Source organism: Sycon ciliatum, chromosome 1 (assembly GCF_964019385.1).
Source record: "Sycon ciliatum chromosome 1, ocSycCili1.1, whole genome shotgun sequence".
Taxonomy (NCBI): domain Eukaryota; kingdom Metazoa; phylum Porifera; class Calcarea; order Leucosolenida; family Sycettidae; genus Sycon; species Sycon ciliatum.
In genome coordinates this window covers 45,112,258-45,119,613 of record NC_088643.1, presented here as the reverse complement: position 1 = coordinate 45,119,613, position 7,356 = coordinate 45,112,258, and the positions used below count along the sequence as shown (strand labels likewise).

The 7,356-nt window shown below is 46.3% G+C and overlaps 1 long non-coding RNA gene across 1 annotated transcript; it reads right to left on the bottom strand.

The window, feature by feature from the left end:
* Window positions 1–237: 237 nt before the first annotated feature.
* Window positions 238–1,159, bottom strand: LOC135807009 (uncharacterized). Its single transcript, XR_010551411.1, has 4 exons — window positions 983–1,159; window positions 757–897; window positions 543–609; window positions 238–250 (listed from the first exon to the last, which is right to left on the bottom strand). It is a non-coding gene; the product is annotated as an uncharacterized LOC135807009 (long non-coding RNA).
* Window positions 1,160–7,356: the final 6,197 nt, after the last annotated feature.

The window sequence follows — 7,356 nt, the reverse complement described above, 5'->3', positions numbered from 1 at the left end:
CGCCCGGAGTATCATGCATCAAAACAAATATTGAAGGGGTGTCACAGTGAAGCAGTGTTGCTACGCACCGCAAATCCCCTCTGCACTGCACCGAATCTATACTGGAGAATCCAGAGTGACCAGCAAAGAGTCACAACCCGCACGTATCCAGTCACACTAAGGCATATCCACCATTCCCCACATATTCACTGTAACAAAACACAATACTGTTTACTATAATGCACTTTTATTTAAATAGACTTGGATGAGTCTGTAGAAGAGAACACAATGCACGCACACGCATGCATGCGCGGGCACACACACACACACACACACACACACACACACACACACACACACATCTAGGTTATAGTGCTATACACATATCTAGGGTTTAGGAAGCACGAGAATGTGTCGAAGCACCCACACATACCCCTTCATGCAGTGTACTTCAGTAGCCCAACACATTACGACTGCACAGGACCATCACAAAACACATTACGACTGCACTGTTACTACACTACACACACAGTTACTACACTACGCCTGTTACAAGTACTTACAAATAATTTTGAAACAAATGGCACATCCCGAAGACGGCAGGTCCAGACCTTCATACATCATCATCATCTGTAAAACCAAGCATGAGCGCACACAAACACTATTAGTGTCACGAATACGGAAGCAGGGTATTAAAGACAAGAGGATACGAAACAAGTAAGTATCGCTATAACGAGGGGGATAAGTATACATGTAGACAGAGCAGTGCTTACTTACAGGGTCCTAATACGCTCCACGGCGTCCCGGTAGTCGGACTGCAACAGCAGCCCGACCTGCCGGCCCTCCCAGTAACGGGTTAGATGGGCCGCACCCGCCAGGTGTGCGGCCACGGCTGGGCCTCCCACCAGCCTTTCTCCACTGTAAAAACGAAAGAAACCGCAGAAAGCACAGTGTCATAGAGCTCTTTTGTTGGGGGAGAGAGCTAGGAGCACTGCACACTTACCATTTGTCACAATATATGATGAGAAAGAGGCGGCGCTTGACGCACCGCCTCAGGTGCTGGAATAGGGGTATTACCCCTGACATTCGAACGCTACAGTGACAAGTGAAAGCCATTTGGACTGTAATGATACTGAAGTGAAGGTGTGAACCGCAAAGCAAGACCTTTACCTTCTTCCTGTCGAATTCGCTCCCCAGCTGCATACCGACATCATCCGCTAAAACCCAATCATACCAAGTAACGCAAAGGTCATCAGTTGACCTTTTGGACTTCTCAACTCTTATCCAAAACCACCAAGAGGAAAAAACCAGGATGAAGAAGACGTCAGTTGTAGAAGCGTTTGTGGAGGAGTTGTTACATTATTCTCAGTAAATAGATATGGCTGATACATTCGGTGTAGACGTGGACGACCGGTCGTGGTCTCTCACCACGGGTCCTTTACTAATAGAAAGGCGGACGCCAATAAGAACTGTTGTGGAGGTGGCAGATCAAAACGCGCAGCAAGAAATTTGGCACGTCGATGGTAGACTCCATCGGGAGGACGGACCAGCTCTTGTTGATAGTAGGGGAGTGTCCGCCTGGTGCTATGAAGGTCGCCTTCATCGCGTTAATGAACGGGCTTGGATAGGACGGGGTAGCATCGAGTACTACCTCAACGGTGCCTAGAGCCGGCGGTCCTGCAGCCAGTTATTGTGACGCCACATGCTGTATTCTACGGTGGTATCACCAAGGAAGGCTCCACAGGGAGAATGCGCCAGCGGTTATACACAGGGAAGGTAACAATCGTGTACGGGAGTGGTACCGATACAACCTTCGGCATAGGGAAGATGGACCTGCTTTCATCTCTCAGGAGGAGGAGGGTGTCTATCAGTGGTACCTCAACGGGGTGTATTACGGTGACCACCATCAAGACCAGGCAATACACCCCATGGAGCTGCAGTACATCAATGTAGTGCCTACTAAGGTAGACTCGTCAGCAATAAGTCATGAGTCCAGTTGTGTGATTTGTCAGGATGCCCTGGATCGTCTTCTATCCAAGTTGGAGTGTGGTCATGAATTTCACTTCCACTGTATCAAGGAGTGGATCAGTTCTGCCCCCAGCCCTACTTGCCTAACCTGCCGCTACTCCATGACTGCTGAGGACTTGGTTGAGTTCTTGTAGTAATACATGACACAGCTGCATGTAGGCGACTACGAATGACCAGTCATGTGCTACAGACGGACACGGACACGCCACCCTAAGTAGCCATGAGCGGCTCTTTGGACAAGGGCAACAAAGCACCCCGTGGGCGGCCAAGGTTGACACTAGCCACAAGTCTGCTCGCTCAGTTGAATAAGCTGGGTGTGCCCATGAAGACCATGGAAGACCTTTCCAGGTGCCGGCAACAAGCAGAGGACAAGACAGACTGGAAGAAACTGTGCAGCTCGACACTCGAGGACAAATCAGTATCAGCAGCTACTACACCTTGCTGATTATGCTCACAAGACAGAAGTGGGAAAAACACTGAATTTCTTTATTTAGTGCTCAACTACGCGAAATGTGTTATTATTATTATACATGTTCAACTGTACTCAGTCTGGTTGACTGCCATTCTCTACCACACATTACCGGACACTGTTGTGGGTGTCGTCGTTATCGTCGTCGTTGTTGATGTTGTTGTTGTGGGTTGTTGTCGTCGTTATCGTCGTCGTTGTTGATTTTGTTGGTGGCTGTTGTTGTCGGTTGTTGTCGGTTGTTGTCGTTGTTTGTTGTTGGTTGTTGTTGGTTATTGTTGGTTGTTGTTGGTTGTTGTTGGGTGTAATTGTTGGTTGTTGTTGGTTGTTGTCGGTTGTTGTCAGGTGTTGTGGGCTGTTGTTGGTTGTTGTTGTCGGTTGTTGTCGGTTGTTGGGTGTTGTTGTCGGTTGTTGGGTGTTCTTGTTGGTTGGTGTTGGTTGTTGTTGGTTGTTGTCGGTTGTTGGTTGTTGTTGGTTGTTGTTGTTGGTTGTTGTTGGATGTTGTTGTCGGTTGTTGTCGGTTGCTGATTGTTGTTGTTGGTTGTAGTTGGTTGTTGTCGGTTGTTGTTGGTTGTTGTCGGTTGTTGTCGGTTGTTGTCGGTTGTTGTTGGTTATTGTTGGTTGTTGTTGGTTGTTGTTGTTGTGTGTTGTTGGGTGTTGTTGTTGGTTGTTGTCGGTTGTTGTCAGGTGTTGTCAGGTGTTGTTTGCTGTTGTTGGTTGTTGTTGCCGGTTGTTGTCGGTTGTTGGGTGTTGTTGTCGGTTGTTGGGTGTTGTTGTTGGTTGGTGTTGGTTGTTCTTGGTTCTTGTCGGTTGTTGTCCGTTGTTGTCGGTTGTTGTTGTTGGTTGTTGTTGGTTGTTGTTGGTTGTTGTTGGCTGTTGTTGGTTGTTGTTGGTTGTTGTTCTCGGTTGGTGTCGGTTGTTGGTTGTTGTTGTTGTTGGTTGTTGTTGGTTGTAGTTGGTTGTTATCGGTTGTTGTTGGTTGTTGGATGTTGTTGTCGGTTGTTGTCGGTTGTTGTCGGTTGTTGTTTGTTGATGTTGGTTGTTGTTGGCGATTGTTGGTTGCTGTTGGTTGTTGTTGGTTGTTGTCGGTTGTTGTCGGTTGTTGTCGGTTGTTGGCTGTTGTTGTTGTTGGTTGTTGATTGTTGTTGGTTGTTGTCGGTTGTTGTCGGTTGTTGTCGGTTGTTGGCTGTTGTTGTTGTTGGTTGTTGATTGTTGTTGGTTGTTGTGGGTTGTTGTCGGTTGTTGTCGGTTGTTGTGTTTTAATCGTTATTTTGTTCATTATCCAGGAGGATGTTGCTATGATACAGTACCATTTTTTCGCATATTTGAGACAAGTTTGTGTAACGTTAGTGTGACGTGGGGTATGCTGATTGGATGTGAGGTGGTGAGAGTATGCTGATTGGCCGATAACAATTAGTGGAAGGGATAAAGTAATGCGCTGCTTGTGCAGCTTAACCAAACACATGGTCTGTGGGAAACACCTTAGTAAAATAAATATAATAATAATAACATGAATTGCCACCGGCACCTGAGAGACTCGAGCCCCGCAACCTTGTTCAAATCGGACTTGGTAGCTTCGTACTGGAACTTAATCTTCTTCTTTTTGAGGTATGACCATACAAAACGCGCTTGGATTTTTTCATTTATTGTATTTTTTATTTTTTCATTTATTTTTTCATTGCGACATTTTTAGCAGATGTCCACTCGTGAAACAAAGGTGAATCTGGAACGAGTAAATGGTCCATGTCAAAGGCATGACGAGTCTCGAAGTCTTCACATTCATGATGGAACCTTGTCATGATTGACGCATTCCTTGATGGTGCGCACACGAAATCACCCTGCCCCATCTTTTCCAATTCCATTCTTTTCACATCCTGCAACACATACCCTACTAGTATCAGTGGGGGGTGCTAGAATCAGAAGAGGCAAGGCAGCACTCTTCCGTGGATGTATTACTCGACACAACACCACCCATACTTGTTTTCTAGAAGTTTTGACTATAATGATATATTGCAGTAGGAAGTAGTATATAGTCAAATAGGATAGGATAAGAATGAATGATCAGCTGTCTGATAAAGAATGCAGTTCATTAAAGACTTATTGGAAGCTCTCTACCAGCTGATCGTCTTGTTGGACGGCGACACTGCATAATGATATGAAGCTCTCAGTTAGCTGTTTCAGTTCCGTGGTAGAAAGTGTCATGTGCGCGTCCAGAGCAGGATGAAAACATCTGGGCTCCACGTGGATGCAGACGATTGGAGCAACAGTAAGACGTACCTTCAACGCCTGCTCGTCAATGTCGAGGGAGACTGCCCCGGGGTAGATGAAAACATCTTGTTCCACATCCAGTTCGAACGAGCTGGTCGGGACTAGCTTGCTTTCACCGTTGATGTACACCCGACACTGACCGTAGGACGAGCGTGATGGGTAGAAGTTGGTCTTGATCTTCTCCACACGTCCTCTTCGGAGAGTGTCACGGAGCGATGGACAAGTCTTGATCAAGTTCGTAATGATGAACTCAGTGGACTCATTCAGTTCGATGTAAACCTGTCCTTGAGCATCTTTACGAGCTGTTGCCGTACTACCACAGGCTGGTAGAGCTCCTGAAGGGAAGTACATCTTATAACCAGGCTTGTAGAAGGATCTACCTGATGACTTGTAGGACAGTTGCATGTCCTCCTGAAACCCATCCACCACAATCTCTTTGTGGAGCTTGGTAGGAGCAGGAGGCACATAGCGACGCTTAGCCGGTACTGCGTTCGAAGAGAGCACAACTCGTGTTGGCGAGGGTATGAGGTCATCTACCCCAATGGTTGTACAGCGGAATGTAGAAGTTGAAGATGGATACTGCGGAATGTAGAAGGGATCTGGCCAGGGGCCAGTCCTCGCAGTCCAATGGATCGGAGCCAAAAGAAGAAGAAGAAGAAGAAGAAGAAGAAGAAAAAGAGCAATACGGGGAGGAAAAACAGTGTCAACATCTTGATCATGTTTTACATGAAGGAAGATACGTGTGTTCTTCGTGTGGCCTTGTCATGGCGGTGATTTACTTCCCTGAAGATGATGTGCATAGGAGATGTAGTTTGATGAAGAAGCGTTACGCAGTACATGAGCGGTTATGCGGTGTGGATCGTCATCTTTTGCATTTTCTTTCAAAAACTCAACTCTTATCCGATCAGCTTTGCGTACACCCTCTTCGGGAGCAGATACTTGCGATGAAAAAATCCTGTTTGCACAAGAGTATAAACTATGCTATAGCATTATCCTGCATAGTATACGATACGAATGTGGATGTACTACGTAAAGTGCGTTCCTACTTACCTCGTAGCAATGTATCATGGTTGAGGTTCAGTCGAATCATGGAACCTCTTCCTCAGCATTTTCCACTCCTATATGTACTGCATCTCATGGAGTCGACCAGGATGGTGTCTTCATCTCAACTGTCCACGTTGCGTACGAATTTGCTGATTTTATCTCCATCTGATACATCTCTTATGACATCTTTGATTGATGCCTATTGTTGGGAAACCTATTCACTTGACCACGTGATTCAGAACTTGCACACGTTTGACTTTGATCTTATTTGCATACTGTATCAGTTCACTAAAGTGGCTGTATCATGTAAGGAATCTTTAAGATGAGATATTATTTGGTGGGCATGCCGCTGACTGGACAAAATGTTTTTGGCGAGTTTGATGCTGGTTGGTCAAATGTTTTTTGGCGGGCTCAATGCTGATTGGGCAAATGTTTGTGTCGGGCTTGATGGTGATTGGTTGATCTAGCTGACACATATTTTTAACATTTCAATCCGCCCCCGTCTCTGACTTGTATAAATACAGATGGTTGTCCTGTAGTTGAGTCATTCGTTCATCGAATACAGTGCTGATGAGTTGTTCTGCCTTCGCTTCCTGGAAGATGGATTCCCTATACGAGCGACGGGTGAGGAAGAATTCCGCTCTTCCTGCTGACCCTCCTCAAGTTGTGCTCTCTTCGAACGCAGTACCGGCTAAGCGTCGCTATGTGCCACCTGCTCCTACCAAGCTCCACAAAGAGATTGTGGTGGATGGGTTTCAGGAGGACATGCAACTGTCCTACAAGTCATCAGGTAGATCCTTCTACAAGCCTGGTTATAAGATGTACTTCCCTTCAGGAGCTCTACCAGCCTGTGGTAGTACGGCAACAGCTCGTAAAGATGCTCAAGGACAGGTTTACATCGAACTGAATGAGTCCACTGAGTTCATCATTACGAACTTGATCAAGACTTGTCCATCGCTCCGTGACACTCTCCGAAGAGGACGTGTGGAGAAGATCAAGACCAACTTCTACCCATCACGTTCGTCCGACGGTCAATGTCGGGTGTACATCAACGGTGAAAGCAAGCTAGTCCCGACCAGCTCGTTCGAACTGGATGTGGAACAAGATGTTTTCATCTACCCCGGGGCAGTCTCCCTCGACATTGACGAGCAGGCGTTGAAGGTACGTCTTACTGTTGCTCCAATCGTCTGCATCCACGTGGAGCCCAGATGTTTTCATCCTGCTCTGGACGCGCACATGACACTTTCTACCACGGAACTGAAACAGCTAACTGAGAGCTTCATATCATTATGCAGTGTCGCCGTCCAACAAGACGATCAGCTGGTAGAGAGCTTCCAATAAGTCTTTAATGAACTGCATTCTTTATCAGACAGCTGATCATTCATTCTTATCCTATCCTATTTGACTATATACTACTTCCTACTGCAATATATCATTATAGTCAAAACTTCTAGAAAACAAGTATGGGTGGTGTTGTGTCGAGTAATACATCCACGGAAGAGTGCTGCCTTGCCTCTTCTGATTCTAGCACCCCCCACTGATACTAGTAGGGTATGTGTTGCAGGATGTGA